Below are 18606 nucleotides of genomic sequence, written 5' to 3'. Positions count from 1 at the left end.
CGAAAATTCTGGAGTTGGTAGGGAATGACGCACTTAGGAAGTGGTTCCACGAATGAAATTCACTTACATTTCAATTTACGGCAGCGAGAATCAATCATTCGGAAACACCATCAAGGTGTTTGCTTTCCGGGTTTGCGCCATCCATCCATCCAATATTGGAAATTAAGCAAATCAAGTGAAAGGAATCGATATTGAAATTGAAATGGAACCCTTCAGCGACGTCTTTGCACCCCTTTTACAGTCTGAAGTAATTCGTTTGGAATATGTACTACCACCTGAGGGACATTCTGAAAATTATGCCTTCAGGGTTGCCAGATACCTAACTACCTGTGTACTTGTTCAAAAATCTGAAATCAATTCACCATTCTGGTGAAAAATCTGTATCCTGCACAAGAAAAAATCTGAATTTCATATTTAACACAATATGTACAGATATTCAAAAAACTGTATAATACAGACAAATCTGTATATATGGCATTCCTGAATGCCCTCGCTAGTGAAAAATACACAATTTGTGGAAAATAAAACGAAACTAAAGGCAATAACTTGTATACGCCGAGAGATGCAAACGAATGATGGATAGGAAAGCTGTCAGGAAACGGTGCAGGGTGGTAAGTGTAGATGAGAAACGAACCGACTGCAGGAAGAAACGGCAGCACGCGAGGTGTGTGCTTTCGCAAGCGATGGCAGACATGGATCGGAACGGTATGTGTAAGTTTTATGCAGCTGTCAGTTGTGCGCGTGGAAGAACGCGCCAGTACCTGTCATCGTCATTGTGGAGCCTGGTGGCCGCTCAGAGCGATGAAACTTTTCGCAAGAAATGTTTCTTCCTCGTATCCTCTGGTGCTTGTAATATGTGTCGTGTCCGTTGTCTAGTGTTAAATTCCGTGCCTAAGTCTGTACAGCCTCTGGCCGAAGACGGTGTCCGTGTCTTTTAATCAAGCTGGGAGGGCACGATGTTTGCTTACAAGTTAGCAATCAAATGGAAGGAGAACTCCAAAGACGGGTTATGGAGGAGACCAAAAGAAGTTTTCAGGAAGAATAAAGAGGGAAGGGACAAACAGGCGAACTGAAGCGCAACAAAAACTGTCGGGAATGATTTTGAAAGGGTTTTGGGAGATTGCGTGGAAAAAGGATTCAGCATGGGACCTCATGGGTTTCAGGAATTTCAAAGAGTTCCATGGAAGTCTCAATCAATTTGCCTGGAATTTAACATATGCTTTATGGTGTTTTCTATGGTTTCAGGGATGTGTCCAGGGGGTTCAAGATGTTCAAATGGCGTTGCTCGAATATCGCTTGAGGCTCTCGCCTGGAATTGAGATATGAAAATTGAGGTTGATGTATTACGTTTTTTGGGCACGAAACATGGACCCTACGTGCAGAGGACCAACGCGCCCTTGGAGTTTTCGAACGGAAGGTGTTGCGTACCATCTACGGCGGAGTGCAGATGGAAGACGGGACTTGGAGAAGGCGAATGAACCACGAGCTGCATCAGCTGCTGGGAGAACCAACCATCGTCCATACCGCGAAAATCTGGAGGCTACGGTGGGCGGGTCACGTCATCAGGATGTCGGATAGCAACCCGACTAAAATGGTTCTCGAGAGTCATCCGACCGGTACAAGAAGACGTGGAGCGCAGCGAGCTAGGTGGGTCGACCAAGTGGAGGACGATCTGCGGACCCTACGCAGAGTGCGGAACTGGAGACAAACAGCCATGGACCGAGTGGAATGGAGGCGGCTACTATGTACAGCAGAGGCCACCCCGGCCTTAGCCTGACCGGTAAGGTAAGTAAGTATTACGTTTACAAAGTCATGTATCTTCCAGGAAACAGCAATATCGCAGACGTACTCTCTCGGCTTTGTCAACGTGTGCCCGATTCGGATCCAACACTTGATGAAGAATCCGAAAGAATAAAACAAAAAATAGCAGTGGACACATGTCCAAGATCGGCGTCTTTAGAGGAAATTGAATCGGCTACCAAAGATGATGTTGAATTGCATGACCTTATTCAATTGATGGATTGGATACCTTACCCGGCAAACCGTTGGCCGAAAATATTGCCCAGATACTAAAAAGCCAGCTCCTCGATGAATACTGGAAACTTGATAATGAGCATGAGCATGAGCATAGATGACCGCACATTTCGTAGTTGAGGAATTCTGAAACTTTGCACAGTTTTTCAATATTATCTAACTCGCCATTTTTCGATATCAAATCTTCATATTCAGTCACGACTAACTTTTCAAAAGGATGTATGCGAAAATGGTTCAAAAATAGTTCAAAAGGTGTACAGAAAAAACGGATTGTTCGATTGTTATGAATTTTTCAGCAGAGCTAGATAACTAAATTGTGGTTCCTAAGAAAATGCACACTGTAAAATAAATATTTTTTTATATTAAAAAAAATATTTTTGTCACAAAAACTCAAATATCTCAAAACCCTATCTTTTTACAAACGTAATTTTTTTAGGGGAAACGGTCCAAATATATGCTATCTACAATAAAAATTTGGTGATGGTAAACTAATAAACAAAAAAGACATTTCAAACATTTCACAATTTTTACATTTAGTGACAAAAAGAACTATTTTCTGTGTAAATTATTTCAAGAATTATAATTATAGTTTGATGCTGATTTTATTGTAAAGGCTAACGCCTGAATTTGACAAGTTGTTTTCATGATATTTTTATTTAATTATTCATAGTTACTATAGTATTTATTAGAAACTTAGACGCGATCCAGTGTTGTGATCAAAAACATTGATAGTGTCATACTTTTTATTGTAAGTGGCTGGTGGAAAATCTCTTAACAGTGTTGAAAACCTGTTGGTAATAAGAATCATGGAAGAAACCTTGTTTCCAAGACAAAAGCTGTAAAATAAAAGTTTTAAATAAGCGTATACGTCTAGTTTATCTGCAAAAAAAAAATACCTCTTAGATAACAGACTTTATGATCGGAAGAAAGCGAGTAACTTCAACAACAACAAATGCATGAGAGATACATACCACAGACAAACAGAAGAAACACCTAGAACCATTTTCGTGAAAATCCATCGTCCAGTTCACACTACCACCACCTGGTGGAAATGTTTCACGAAATGTTTCACGAAACACTGTGTTGTGCAATATCATCAACAGAATGTGCTAAAGTGAAACGTCAAATGCAAAGAAAAACGATGTGCGCGCTTCTGGTTATGAAAGCCACAATCAAGATTTAAAATGATCGTTAAAGGCATGGTCAATGAAAATTTCGCAAGTGTTACGTTTGTTTGTCTATGTACATACCATGACAATGCTCACGAAAAAGCAAAAAAAAAAACTACCGCTATGGATATTGAAGATTTTATAGTAAAATTTTTCTTCAGCCAAGCAAACGACACCAAACTAGTCAGTTAAAACTTATAAGTGATTGTGGGCTGCCAAACGGTGAGTCGATAAGGAGAGCGTCCAATATAGCTCTGGTCCTCACAAGTTCCTACCTCATGCTTCCACGGGTCAAGTGATGACAAAGATCGCCAGCTAAGAGTTGTGTGCTTAGCTGGTAGTGCAGCCTGGGCACTGTTGTCCTTCTGACTTCAGCTAGATTGAGGAGGTACGATCCGAGCGTCTGTTCACCAAGGAGGTGCGGCTCAAGCAGTGTCTGTTCTGGCATCCAGCGGCTGAGTAAGAAACGCTGCACCACGCCCAGCTAGATTCAAGGTGGTAGCCCCATCAGCGTGGTCGTCCCAGTGTTGGTTGGGACGTTAAACAGAACTGGCACGATGGCCCTCCGGCGAGACAGGAGTGTTGGCGTAGGCCCAATAAGCCACCCGTAAAAATCCCCATTGCGAATAACATAGGAGAAAATACGACTCGATACAATCGGCAAAGACCCACGCGACGAAATAAGGACTATGTACGATTAGAAACTTGGAACATGGAATTGCAAGTCACTAGGTTTCGCAGGATGTGACAGGATAATCTACGACGAACTACATCCCCGCAACTTCGACATCGTGGCGTTGCAGGAACTTTGTTGGACTGGACAGAAAGTGTGGAAAAGCGGCCATCGAGCGGCTACCTTCCACCAAAGCTGTGGCACCACCAATGAACTGGGAACAGGATTTATAGTGTTGGGCAAGATGCGACAACGTGTGATCGGGTGGCAGCCGATCAACGCAAGGATGTGCATGTTGAGAGTTAAGGGCCGTTTCTTCAACTACAGCATCATCACCGTCCACTGCCCACACGAAGGGAGACCCAATAACGAGAAAGAAGCGTTCTACGCGCAGTTAGAGCAAACATACGATGGTTGCTCGCAGCGTGACGTGAAAATCGTTGTCGGCGACATGAACGCGCAGGTAGGAAGGGAGGAAATGTACAGACCGGTAATCAGGCGAAACAGCCTGCACGCCGTATCGAATGAAAACGGCCAGCGATGCGTAAACTTTGCAGCCCCCCGTGGTATGGTAGTCCGAAGCACCTTCTTCCCCCGCAAAGATATCCACAAAGCCACCTGGAGATCACCCGACCACCAAACAGAAAACCAAATCGACCACGTTCTAATCGACGGTTAATTCTTCTCGGATATAACCAACGTCCGCACATACCGCAGCGCGAATATAGATTCGGATCACTACTTAGTCGCTGTATGCATGCGCTCAAAACTTTCGACAGTTATCACCACGCGTCGAAGTCGAACGCCGCGGCTCAACATCGAGCAACTTCGTAACGTAGAAGTGGCTCAAGACTACGCGCAGCAATTAGCAGTGGCCCTACCAACGGAATAGCAGCTTGGCGCAGCTACACTTGTAGATGGCTGGAGGGACATCCGATCCGCCATAGGTAGTACCTCGGCTACAGCACTAAGCTTCGCGACTCCGAATCACAGAAACGACTGGTACGACGGCGAATGTGAACAGTTGAAAAACGAGAAGAATGCAGCATGGGCGAGAATGCTGCAACACCGTACGAGAGCGAATGAGGCACGTTACAAACAGGCGCGGAACAGGCAGAACTCAGTCTTCCGGATGAAGAAGCGCCAGCAGGAAGAACGAGATCGCGAAGCGTTGGAAGAGCTGTACCGCGCTAAGGACACACGAAAGTTCTACGAGAAGCTGAACCGCTCGCGCAGAGGCTTCGTGCCGCAAGCCGACATGTGCCGAGATAATCACGGGAATATTCTCACGAGCGAGCGTGAGGTGGTCGAGAGGTGGCGGCAGCATTACGATGAGCACCTCAATGGCGACGTTGCAAGTACCGAAGGTGGCGTGGTAACAGATCTAGGAGTATGTGCACAGGACGAAGGACTTCCGGCCCCTGACCTTCAAGAGATTGAGGAGGAGGTTGGCCGGTTGAAAAACAACAAGGCCGCTGGAGCAGATCATCTACCAAGCGAGCTTCTAAAATACGGTGGAGAAGCACTGGTGAGAGCACTACACTGGGTCATTACCAAGATTGGGGAGGAGGAAGTATTACCGGAGGAATGGATGGAAGGTATCGTGTGTCCCATCTACAAAAAGGGCGACAAGTTGGATTGCGGGAACTACCGCGCGATCACACTACTGAGCGCTGCCTACAAGATACTCTCTCAAATGTTATGCCGCCGTCTATCACCGATTGCAAGAGAGTTCGTGGAGCAATACCAGGCTGGATTCATGGGTAAACGCGCTACAACGGATCAGATGCTCGCCATCCGCCAGGTGTTGCAGAAATGCCGCGAATACAACGTGCCCACACATCACTTGTTCATCGATTTCAAATCGGCGTATGATACAATCGCTCGAGACCAGCTATGGCAGATTATGCACGAACACGGATTCCCGGATAAACTGATAAGATCAATCAGGACAACGATAGATCGAGTGATGTGCGTAGGTCGAGTATCGGGGACACTCTCGAGTCCCTTCGAATTTCGCCGAGGGTTACAGCAAGGTGATGGTCTTTCGTGCATGCTGTTCAACATTGCTTTGGAGGGTGTAATTAGGGGAGCAGGTATAAACACGAGTGGAACGATTTTTGCGAAGTCAGTTCAGCTGCTTGGTTTCGCTGATGATATTGAAATTATTGCTCGTAAATTTGAGACGATAGCGGAAACGTACATCCGACTAAAGAGTGAAGCCAGGCGAATCGGATTAGTCATAAATGTGTCGAATACAAAGTACATGATGGCAAAAGGCTCCAGGGAGGAATAACCGCACCCGCCACTTCGAACTTCTCTCTACGGTAATGAAAACGAGGCGGTTTAAGAATTTTTGTATTTTGGCTCACTGGTGACTCCCGATAACGACATCAGGACAGAAATTGAGAGACGCACTGTGGCAGGAAATCAAGCTTACTTTGAACTCCTCAGGAATCTACGATTGAACAAAGTTCGCTGTCACATGAAGTTAACTATCTACAAAACGCTGATTAGACCGGTAGTCCTGTATGGGCACGAAGCATGGACCCTTCGTTTATAGGATCAACGCGCCCTTGGAGTTTTCGAACGGAAGGTGTTGCGTACCATCTACGGCGGGGTGTCGAATGAATCACGAGCTGCATCAGCTGCTGAGAGAACCAACCATCGTCATCAGGATGTCGGATAGCAACCCGACTAAAATGGTTTTCAAGAGTCATCCGACCCGTACAAGACGTGGTACGCAGCGAGCTAGATGAGTCGATCAGGTGGAGGACGATCTGCGGACCCTTCGCAGAGAGCGGAACTGGAGACAAACAGCCATGGACCGAGTAGAAAGGAGACGGCTACTATGTCTAGCAGGGGCCACTTAGGCCTTAGCCTGACCGGTAAGGTAAGGTAAGTAAGGCATTGAACGTATTTTTAGTTCGAATCTGGACAGATTTCGTGTCTACATCGAGAGTCCTCCAGGTCATCGAGTACATCGAGAGGATTATTTGTCAAACCGATTTTCGGTAGTAATTGCAACAGCCGTAATGTGTATTCGAAATCAAAAGTGACTCCTTGTTGTGAGACTACATGTTAGAGTCAGAAGAAAATCCTTGTGAGAATCCTAAGAAATTCCTTGATGGAATCCGTACAGTTTTCTTGTTAATATCCTGTGAGAATTCTTGCCGTCTTGCAAGAATAGTTTCGGTTAGATTTCTTGTTCATTTTCCGAACGGATTCTGACAAGGTTCGGCGAGATATGACTCAGAACCCGAGAAGATTTGTTGTCGAAATCTGAAGAAGACGCGTGTTAGAAACGGGCGAGTCCTTGTCGGAGTTCGGAGATTTTCAAAGACATTGCTCGCCGGAATATAAGGGGAATGCTGGTCGAAAAATTGGAAGTCCTTGTCAGAAACTTCTGTCAAAATAGTTGGAGATTTCATACCGAAATCCGAAAAAATATCTTTGTAGGAACCCGTTATCTTTCAGTGTCCGAATCTTTTAATAATTCTTGTCTGGATTCGGTTATTCTTAGTCGGAACTCGAATAAATTTCATGTCGAAATCGGGAAAAATGTGTCATGTGGAAGGACGGATAGGACTTCGATCCCTATCGGAATTCGTAGGCTCTTTGTTGGAATTCGGACAGATTTCTATTTTGAAATCGATAGAGAATCCATCTTGAGCTCTTTACGAAATGCAGGGAGATTGCTTGTTGGAGCTTGTACCGATTTTTCGTCGGAATTCAAATTGATTACGTGTCAAAATTCTCGTAAAAATCGCCGTAATAAAAAGGGGTTTCTAGTTGGAGTTCGAAAGAGCATCCTTGTCGGAATCCGGAAGATTATTTGTAGGTATCCAAAGAGAATCCTTGATGGATTCCTTTTGAAAATGCGGAGAGATTTTTTTGTCGGAATCTTGTCTAAATCAGGTTTCTTGGTTGCATTCTTTTTCAGATTACGGGTAGATTTTATGTTGGAATTGAAAGAGAAACTTTTTTGAGAACTTGGGTAGATTACAGATTCCGGAGATATTGCTTGCGAAATCCGATGATTTTGAGTAAGAATACATTTCTTAATAAATTCTTCAGAGATTTCTTACCGAATTCGGAGAGATTTCTCGTTTGATTCCGGAGAGAATGCGTATCGACAACGGGAGGAATCCTTCTTGGAATTCAGATGTACTTGGATATATTTGATTAGAATCTGGAGAGTTTTCATGTCGCAATCGAGAGAGAACCCTTGTGAAGATCCGAAGAACTTCCTTAACCCTCTAATACCCAACCCCGTCTTTAGACGAGGTATAGTTGAGCATTTTTGTATTTTGTCTTGCCTGGGCAATGAAAACTTGTGTATTTTTAGCTGATGTTTAGGACTGTTCTGTATATCTCAGAATGGTTTTTGGTGTCTTTTGAAACCTATTAACATTTTTTTTTTAAATCATTGAAAAAATGATGTTTTAGTCACCCTTCGGATGTCATTGTTTCTTTTGTATTGAATGGCAACAATTCGCGTATCGATTTAAGACGACGAAAAATGATATTTAGAACAAAATCAAAAAATTGGGTATTAGAGGGTTAATAAAATACGGAGAAATTCCTTGTTGGAATCCATAGAATCTTTGTAAGATTCCAGAGAAATTCGCTGCCAGTATCCGGAGTTCTGACAGTATATTTTGAGGAATTCGTTAGGGATACGTAAGAGATTGTTGTTGGTAATTTTTATTGATTTCCATCCCAAATACTTGAAAAACACCTGTATCGAGAATGTGAATTGGAAACGGGCGAGTTCTTGTTGACACTCGGAGAAGCTTTGCGGAATAGGGACTGATTCAATTTATATGGATTTTTGTTCTAAGTTCATGGGGTTTCCTTGTTTGAATTTGGAGATATTTTTTGCTGCAATTCAAAGCCATTTCATGTTATAATCTGAAACGATTCTTTGTAAGAATGTGGATAAATTTACTGTCGAAATCCTATGGGATTTGTTATCGGAATTCAGAGAGAATGTGTCAAAAATCGAAACAGGACCCCTGCCGAAATCCAGAGATGTTCTCCGTACAAATCTGTAGGGATTCATTCTCAAATTCTTTTTTGCACAAGGATTTTCTTGTGGAATCGGAAGAAATGTTTTTTTCTGTCCCAATTCGGAGTCTGTGCCATGAATCCTTGTCAGAATTTGAACAGATTACGGGGAATCCAGGAAGAATCCTTATTTGTTGAAATCCGGATAATAGGGTTCGGGACCATTTGGGCAGGGGGGCCTATTTTGGACACTCAAGTAAATCGGTTGAAAATTGACTGAGGTATAGCAGCAAGTCCCTAAACAAGACCCGCTGTCCAAACGATCACAGATCCTAGATTATAGACAACAAATCCGAAGAGATCGAGTTTCTGAATAAGGAGCAATTAGGGAACGTTCAAAAATTACGTCCAACATTTTGGGGGGAGGGGGGGGGGTCTAAGAAAGTGTGACAGTACGTGTACTAGGTATAGGAAAATAGTGGGGGGGGGGGTCTAGAAATCCCGAAAAACGATGGACGTAATAAATGAATCTTCCCTTACTAATCGAATATCCTCATCAGAACTCGCAGAGATTCCTTGTACGAGTCTCTAGATTCCTTATGTTAACCTCAAAAGAATTGTGGTTCCAAGATCCCACAGGAGAATATAGAAAAAGTTGTCGTCGGAATTGCGATACATAATTCCTTCGAGATTCATGTCCGAAACCCACAAGATAATTTATGTCACAATTCAATGTGAATTCTTGTAAGAATCTTTAAAAATTCCTTGTTATATTAAGGAGCGTTTTTTTTTTATCATGATCCGGAGTGAATTCTTGTCGGGCTTAGAACACATTCCTTGATGAAATTTGGAGATTTCTTTTCGGAAACGGGACAGATTCTTTGTTGAAATCCGGATAGATACGTGTGCGAAAAGAGAAAGGCCTTGCTCGAATCTGGCGATTCTTTGTTGACGAGAATCTCTATTGAAATGTAGAGAGAAACGTGTCTGAATCGAGAAAGAATCCTTGTCAGAATCCGATTATTCTTTATTGAAACTAGATAAGATTTCTTATCGATATCCGAAGAAAACACGTGCTGAACACATGTGGGGTTCTTGTCAAAATTCAGAGATTTTTTGCCAGACTTTACTTTTAAAATAAAAATATACTTTATTTTTAAAAATTTTGAAGAAGATCCTCTTTAGAATTTGGAGAAAAAGTTGTCGGATTTTGGTGAGATTTCTTGTAGAAATTCTTATCGGAATCCGGCGATTCCTTGTCAGTATTCGCAGAGATTTCTCGTTGAAACCCGGAGAGAATAAGTATCGAAAGCTGAAAAATCCTTGTCGGAATTTAAAGATTCTTTTGCAGAATCCAGAGATATATCATGCCAAAACGAGAGAGAGTTCTTGTCAAATAGCAAGAACTTCTTCAATGGAATCCAGAGATATTTTTCATCGGAATGTGGAGGGATTCCTTGTCACCATCCGGAGGAATTGAAAGTATGTATCGGAAATCCTTGTCAAAATTTGAACACATTGCGTGATGGAGCCTGAGAAATTTCTTGTCGGAGTTTCAAGCGATTTATTATCAGTACCAGGAGAAAATGGTGATAGTGAAGAAAGGGGAGACCATGTTGTGAGCTCGGAGTCGGTTTGGCTTTCTATTCCTCAGAGTTAAATGTCCAAGCCGTAGATGAGGTGGTTAAAGCGCCAGACTAGCAAATAAGCAGTTGTGGGTTCGAATCCCACCAGTATGCGATTTTTCACAAGTCCATATGTAACTTTTTTCGAATGCACTATGGCATCAAAATGTAACAATAGAGCAGTATGATGCAGATTGCCTTTGGAATAATCAAAGCAAGAAAATTAATGAACTTTTATGAATCCTATTTCAGCAAAATACACTTATATTTTGTTTTATGTATTTTTTTATCATCTGAACTTACCTTTTGTTAAGCAAATGAAGACTTGTCGTTCCACTGTATTTATCTTTGGTTGTCTTTAATCCAGTGACCGTTATCCGCCCAGCTAAAGTAGATACATGTTTCTTAAATTTTCAATGCATCTTCTTCAAACTGTTGCGTCCATCAATGACACTTTTCTCGTTTCACACTTTAAATCTTGGCCCGTTTCATTCATTCATTGCCTTGCCTTGTACTATTTCCAGTACACCTTCGTTCCATTCCTGCATTAAGGTTAATGTCACTTTCTTCTTATTTTTCCCAACTTTCTTCCCGCCTTCCGCTCGAATTTCACCTTAATTAATCGCCAATCACCACCGTGGCTTTGTGCTTGTATCAAACATTCTCACTTGAAGCTAAAATAAAGAAACGAATTTCAACACAAGAAGAAAAAAAAACGCAAAATCAACAAACAACCATCCCATCACCATCATCGCCGCATCGCATCGAGAAAGAGTAGCAAGCAATAACCCGGGCAAGCCTTAAGCCATGGCGCAAGGTAAGTATCAAAGTAGGCTTCATTTCATCGTTGAACTTTTTGTTTTACTCCCTTCACCAGGCGCGCGCGCGCCACGGCACTCTTCGTCGATAGTTCGCTTCACCGCGTAGCTATCTACTACATTCTCTTGGTCTCCCTTTTCGACGGTCGTTCGTTCGTTCGTCGTGTGTCTCTTTGGTTCGTGTGGACCCCGCGAACAAAACGAAACGACGGCGGCGATCGTTGTTGAACATCAACAGCGCGATTCTTTTTCACCCCCTTGTTTTTCTTCTGCTTCTTCTTCGATCAATAACAATAACATCAGCGGCGCGGCAACCACCACCACGCAAATGACCAAAAAACCGGTGTTTTGCTGTTTTGTCTCATTGCTTGGACCCCTCTGTCGATAGATGTCTCTCTCGCTCACACTCTTTTATTTCGACAGAATATTCTATTTTCTTTGCACCGTCTTCACACCGTGTTTTGTTTCCAGCAGTTTTTTTTTTTCACTGTTTGGATGCGTGTGTACGGGTTCAAGCGCGACGCTGCTGCTGCAGGTGTATGAGTGTGATAGCATGTATCCTCCGTCGTCGTCGCCTAAGCGTTGGTGTTCGATGGTCTTCGTGAGAGTTTTGTTTTTATTCCCTTTCCTGTTTGATTCGATTATAGACTGCTTTGCTGGAGTTTTGATTGATATATTTCGATGACACCAATAAAGTTTTGAAATGATTTTAAAATGTCATGACATCTTTTTTGGTCAAATTTTGATCGTCTTGTTCAATTTGTACTAATTTATTGATTTGAATTCAACTTACTTTATATGTACTAATGCTTTTTGCAACTTCTATATTATTTCTTTATTCAAAAAATCTCTAAATAATTTAAAAATCTATCAAAAATCAACAACAGTAACAAAAATTTCACAAAACAAAACAAAATTAACAATTTCAATACAGAATACCACAAAGTGTGCAAAATTTACACCAACGACTGTCATGATCAACATTTCTCATCAGCAATTAACATTTAATCCGATCCAAGTAGCCAGTGAAACAACCTCTGACCGCACAACGATGATCATCGCGATCACCGTACTTAAATACGATCCCTCACGCAATCAATCCTGTTCTGATCGCACTGTACCACACCATCGCACTACTAAACTAACACCATCAGCATGCCAGTGATTATCGAAACCCTTCGGGGTGGATAGGTCACACACCGAGAGAATTCGTACACTCGAAATCGCAATCGCAATCGCCGGAGGGGAAACTGGCCGACAGAGCGGAACTGTCAATTAGCGCCATCAACCACCATCGCGCCGCCGACTTCGATTGTTCTCATCGTTGCCCAATCGTGCGATTGTTTCGCACGAACTTCACAATACATCACTTACTTCGGTATCAAAAGTGAAACCTTTGCACTTCTAAACTGTCACACCGGATGTTTCCGTTTCTTCCCCGAACACGGCATTCCAGTTCCGACTCACATAAAAAGGGGTTGACGGTTTGCATGGAATGCTAAGGGTTGCGTTTATGCGAATCCTTTCACATATATTCCCTCTCTATACACAATAATGACACAAAACTAGTCGTGAAGCCACCGAATTCACCGAAACGCCGCCGTACGCGTAGAAATGTAGCGAACAACTAACTGGCGACTTGACCCTCGAGAGCACGGGAACGACAGACAAACCGTGAACCCTACCACACAACCATCGTCGCCATTGTAGAGGGAACAGACACACTCAAACGACGCGACATGGACACGGTCGTCGCGAGCGATTGTTGCTTCACAGATTCGTTCCACACAACAGAGTCTGTTTCGCCACGAGTGTATTGGTGATGGCTTTCGCGAGGCGACCGACCGACCGATAGACGGAGCTTCATTCATAATTATCACCGATTGCGCTTTGATCGATGATTCGCGTGATCTGACTCGAGTTCGTGTCGGTGCTTTCGCTTCGATGCATGCACTTTCCATACCCCTGCATTTTGCGTGGGAGTGTGTGTGACGTTCGGTGAGTTGTTTTCATCGCTGGGATGTTTGTATTTGGTTTAACTTGTTGATGTTTGTGTTTGGTGAGCATAGTTGTCAAAATATAATGCAATTTGCTTTTCAAGGGGTAATTCAAATTGAGATATACTCTGCAGCAGTCTGAACATCACAATGACGCACAAGGGGTATAAGAGAGATCCTATACTTAAACGGTTGCAGCTATCTAGGCGCACACATTTGTTTTTCATCGGTCTATCGGGTCCTATTGATAATGTAAAATCCAGTTTTTTTAATTGAATATAACGATTAAGCTCGATATTTTGATCGCTACTATATTTCTCTTGAACTCAAAAACAGTAGAATATTGAGAAAAACAGCAGAATAATAAGATTTTTATCCCAGAGAGAATCCGTGAATTCCACTCTCCCAGAGAGAATCCGTAGATTCTTACCTTCCAGAGAGAGTCCGGGGATTTCGCAGAGTAAATCATGGAGAGAATCCGTGGATTTCTTTCTCTCAAAGAGAATCCGTGGATTCCTCTTTCCCAGAGAAAATCCGTAGATTCCTCTCCACCAGAAACAATTTCATGGATTATGTACTACCTCTCACATATTGAATCTCTGGAATCCAGAGAGAATACCCGGATGCCTTTTTTCTGGAGAGAATCCCTAAATTCCTCTCTTCCAGAGAGAATTCCTAAATTCCTCTCTTCCAGAGAGAATTCGCGGATCCCTCTCTTCCAGAAAGAATCCCCGGATTCCTCTCTACCAGAGAGAACCACCGGATTGCTCTCTTCCAGAGAGAACCCCCGGATTCCTCTCTTCCGGAGAGAATCCCCAGATTCCTCTCTTCCGGAGAGAATCCCCGGATTCCTCTCTTCCGAAGAGAATCCCCGGATTCCTCTCTTCCGGAGAGAATCTCCGGATTCCTCTCTTCTGGAGAGAATCGCCGGATTCCTCTCTTCCGGAGAGAATCCCCGGATTCCTCTCTTCCGGAGAGAATCCCCGGATTCCTCTCTTCCGAAGAGAATCCCCGGATTCCTCTCTTCCGGAGAGAATCCCCGGATTCCTCTCTTCCGGAGAGAATCTCCGGATTCCTCTCTTCTGGAGAGAATCGCCGGATTCCTCTCTTCCGGAGAGAATCCCCGGATTCCTCTCTTCCGGAGAGAATCCCCGGATTCCTCTCTTCCGGAGAGAATCCCCGGATTCCTCTCTTCAGGAGAGAATCCCCGGATTCCTCTCTTCCGGAGAGAATCCCCGGATTCCTCTCTTCCGGAGAGAATCCCCGGATTCCTCTCTTCCGGAGAGAATCCCCGGATTCCTCTCTTCCGGAGAGAATCCCCGGATTCCTCTTTTCCGGAGAGAATCCCCGGATTCCTCTCTTCCGGAGAGAATCCCCGGATTCCTCTCTTCCGGAGAGAATCCCTGGATTCCTCTCTTCCGGAGAGAATCCCCGGATTCCTCTCTTCCGGAGAGAATCCCCGGATTCCTCTCTTCTAGAGAGGAATCTACCAATGGGATCTCCCAGATTCATCCCAGGGGAATCTCCCATATTCATCCCAGGGGAATCTCCCAGATTCATCCCAGGGGAATCTCCCAGATTCATCCCAGGGGAATCTCCCAGATTCATCCCAGGGGAATCTGCCAGATTCATTCCAGCTCAATCTTCCAGATTCATCTTAGCTCAATCTCCCAGATTCATCCCAGGGGAATCTCCCAGATTCATCCCAGGGGAATCTCCCAGATTCATCCCAGGGGAATCTCCCAGATTCATCCCAGGGGAATCTCCCAGATTCATCCCAGGGGAATCTCCCAGATTCATCCCAGGGGAATCTCCCAGATTCATCCCAGGGGAATCTCCCGGATTCATCCCAGGGGAATCTCCCGGATTCATCCCAGGGTAATCTCCCAGATTCATCTCAGGGTAATCTCCCAGATTCATCCCAGGAAAATCTCCCAGATTCATCCCAGGTTAATCTCCCAGATTCATCCCAGGGTAATCTCCCAGATTCATCCCAGGGGAATCTCCCAGATTCATCCCAGGGGAATCTCCCAGATTCATCCCAGGGGAATCTCCCAGATTCATCCCAGGGGAATCTCCCAGATTCATCCCAGGGGAATCTCCCAGATTCATCCCAGGGGAATCTCCCAGATTCATCCCAGGGGAATCTCCCAGATTCATCCCAGGGGAATCTCCCAGATTCATCCCAGGGGAATCTCCCAGATTCATCCCAGGGGAATCTCCCAGATTCATCCCAGGGGAATCTCCCAGATTCATCCCAGGGGAATCTCCCAGATTCATCCCAGGGGAATCTCCCAGATTCATCCCAGGGGAATCTCCCAGATTCATCCCAGGGGAATCTCCCAGATTCATCCCAGGGGAATCTCCCAGATTCATCCCAGGGGAATCTCCCAGATTCATCCCAGGGGAATCTCCCAGATTCATCCCAGGGGAATCTCCCAGATTCATCCCAGGGGAATCTCCCAGATTCATCCCAGGGGAATCTCCCAGATTCATCCCAGGGGAATCTGCCAGATTCATCCCAGCTCAATCTTCCAGATTCATCTTAGCTCAATCTCCCAGATTCATCCCAGGGGAATCTCCCAGATTCATCCCAGGGTAATCTCCCAGATTCATCCCAGGGGAATCTCCCAGATTCATCCCAGGGGAATCTCCCAGATTCATCCCAGGGGAATCTCCCAGATTCATCCCAGGGGAATCTCCCAGATTCATCCCAGGGGAATCTCCCAGATTCATCCCAGGGGAATCTCCCAGATTCATCCCAGGGGAATCTCCCAGATTCATCCCAGGGGAATCTCCCAGATTCATCCCAGGGGAATCTCCCAGATTCATCCCAGGGGAATCTCCCAGATTCATCCCAGGGGAATCTCCCAGATTCATCCCAGGGGAATCTCCCAGATTCATCCCAGGGGAATCTCCCAGATTCATCCCAGGGGAATCTCCCAGATTCATCCCAGGGGAATCTCCCAGATTCATCCCAGGGGAATCTCCCAGATTCATCCCAGGGGAATCTCCCAGATTCATCCCAGGGGAATCTCCCAGATTCATCCCAGGAGAATCTCCCAGATTCATCCCAGGGGAATCTCCCAGATTCATCCCAGGGGAATCTCCCAGATTCATCCCAGGGGAATCTCCCAGATTCATCCCAGGGGAATCTCCCAGATTCATCCCAGGGGAATCTGCCAGATTCTTCCCAGGGGAATCTGCCAGATTCATCCCAGCTCAATCTTCCAGATTCATCTTAGCTCAATCTCCCAGATTCATCCCAGGGGAATCTCCCAGATTCATCCCAGGGGAATCTCCCAGATTCATCCCAGGGGAATCTCCCAGATTCATCCCAGGGGAATCTCCCGGATTCATCCCAGGGGAATCTCCCGGATTCATCCCAGGGGAATCTCCCGGATTCATCCCAGGGGAATCTCCCGGATTCATCCCAGGGGAATCTCCCGGATTCATCCCAGGGGAATCTCCCGGATTCATCCCAGGGGAATCTCCCGGATTCATCCCAGGGGAATCTCCCGGATTCATCCCAGGGGAATCTCCCGGATTCATCCCAGGGGAATCTCCCGGATTCATCCCAGGGGAATCTCCCGGATTCATCCCAGGGGAATCTCCCGGATTCATCCCAGGGGAATCTCCCGGATTCATCCCAGGGGAATCTCCCGGATTCATCCCAGGGGAATCTCCCGGATTCATCCCAGGGGAATCTCCCAGATTCATCCCAGGGGAATCTCCCAGATTCATCCCAGGGGAATCTCCCAGATTCATCCCAGGGGAATCTTCCAGATTCATCCCAGGGGAATCTTCCAGATTCATCCCAGGGGAATCTCCCAGATTCATTCCAGGGGAATCTCCCGGATTCATTCCAGGGGAATCTCCCGGATTCATCCCAGGGGAATCTCCCAGATTCATCCCAGGGGAATCTCCCAGATTCATCCCAGGGGAATCTCCCAGATTCATCCCAGGGGAATCTCCCAAATTCATCCCAGGGGAATCTTCCAGTTTCATCCCAGGGGAATCTCCCAGATTCATTCCAGGGGAATCTCCCGGATTCATTCCAGGGGAATCTCCCGGATTCATCCCAGGGGAATCTCCCAGATTCATCCCAGGGGAATCTCCCAGATTCATCCCAGGGGAATCTCCCAGATTCATCCCAGGGGAATCTCCCAAATTCATCCCAGGGGAATCTCCCAGATTCATCCCAGGGGATTCTCCCGGATTCATCCCAGGGGAATCTCCCAGATTCATCCCAGGGGAATCTCCCGGATTCATCCCAGGGGAATCTACCAGATTCATCCAAAGAAATCTACCAGATGCATCCAGGGGAATATCCAATGTTTGCTTAAGCTTTTATTTCAAACTTTCTATGATATCTTTCCAGACAAAGGATACAGCAAACCACGAGCTATTCTTACAAGAATACTTTACCATATCGTTATTATCGCCATACAAAGCGTGCCCATGAATATATTAGTCACACGTGTTGCCCTGGAAAGCTAATATGAACCAAAATTTTGAAGCGTGTCAAAAATACATATAGTACGATGCTGAACAGAGTAGGCAGTAGGGGAAAAAGGAAGAGCTGTGTAAAAAAGTATGGCCAGAATGTAGCATACTGATAATCTGACTCATCACATAGCTTTAATTACCCAGATAGATGCTACACTTAGATCCTATCCACCTTTCACATTGGATCCAGCAAGCATAACACACATAAGTATAGCAAGCTATGCGCAAACGGTCATCCAAAAGTGCCATCATGGCTGCCTAGATATCCGCAGAGGCCTACTGCGTGAACAGCTAAATTACCGGCTCAGCAGCGCGTCCACGACGGGACCGGCCAACCGAGGTGCCACTCACGCTGCTGGGGGCTCTCCTCATCATCATCTACATACCTACTGCTCGAGGGGAGCCACGCTTCGCTGGTCGTATTTCCTTCCTTCCATCCATCCCTCGTTGGTCGAAGTCGTAGGTTTATTGCGTCCAGTCAGCTCAGTAGTGTTAATCGCCGGCGTTGTTGTGTTCAAATTCTGGTGAAGACTAAAAAAATGCGAGTCGGTGGTCGTCACAAAGAAAGCAAAAACTTTTATCAGCAAATCAAATGCCCACCCCCGAGTCGATCATCATAGAGCGGCTGGTCGCTAGCCAATGAGATACATACATATCCATATTGTAAACAGTGTGCGAAACATGCATTTTCAGTTCTCTCTCATGATCATGCATATTTCGCAGTCAGGTGCACATTTCATTTGAGCCACTGACTAAAAAACAGAAAAACGC

General features: G+C 45.0%; 1 long non-coding RNA gene across 2 annotated transcripts in view; it reads right to left on the bottom strand.

The window, feature by feature from the left end:
* LOC115254732 (uncharacterized) overlaps positions 1 to 13329 on the bottom strand; it is a 109008-nt gene extending 95679 nt beyond the window's left edge. Inside the window, exons 1-2 of one of the 2 annotated variants that reach the window (XR_009998655.1) lie at positions 12704 to 13329; positions 10815 to 11185 (exon numbers count right to left, since the gene is read on the bottom strand). This is a non-coding gene — a long non-coding RNA (uncharacterized LOC115254732). The remainder of the gene's footprint in view (positions 1 to 10814; positions 11186 to 12703) is intronic. The other variant, XR_009998654.1, reaches the window with a different exon arrangement.
* Positions 13330 to 18606: the final 5277 nt, after the last annotated feature.

The sequence above is a fragment of the Aedes albopictus genome, chromosome 3, assembly GCF_035046485.1.
Source record: "Aedes albopictus strain Foshan chromosome 3, AalbF5, whole genome shotgun sequence".
Lineage (NCBI taxonomy): Eukaryota > Metazoa > Arthropoda > Insecta > Diptera > Culicidae > Aedes > Aedes albopictus.
This window is presented reverse-complemented; position numbering and strand designations above follow the sequence as displayed.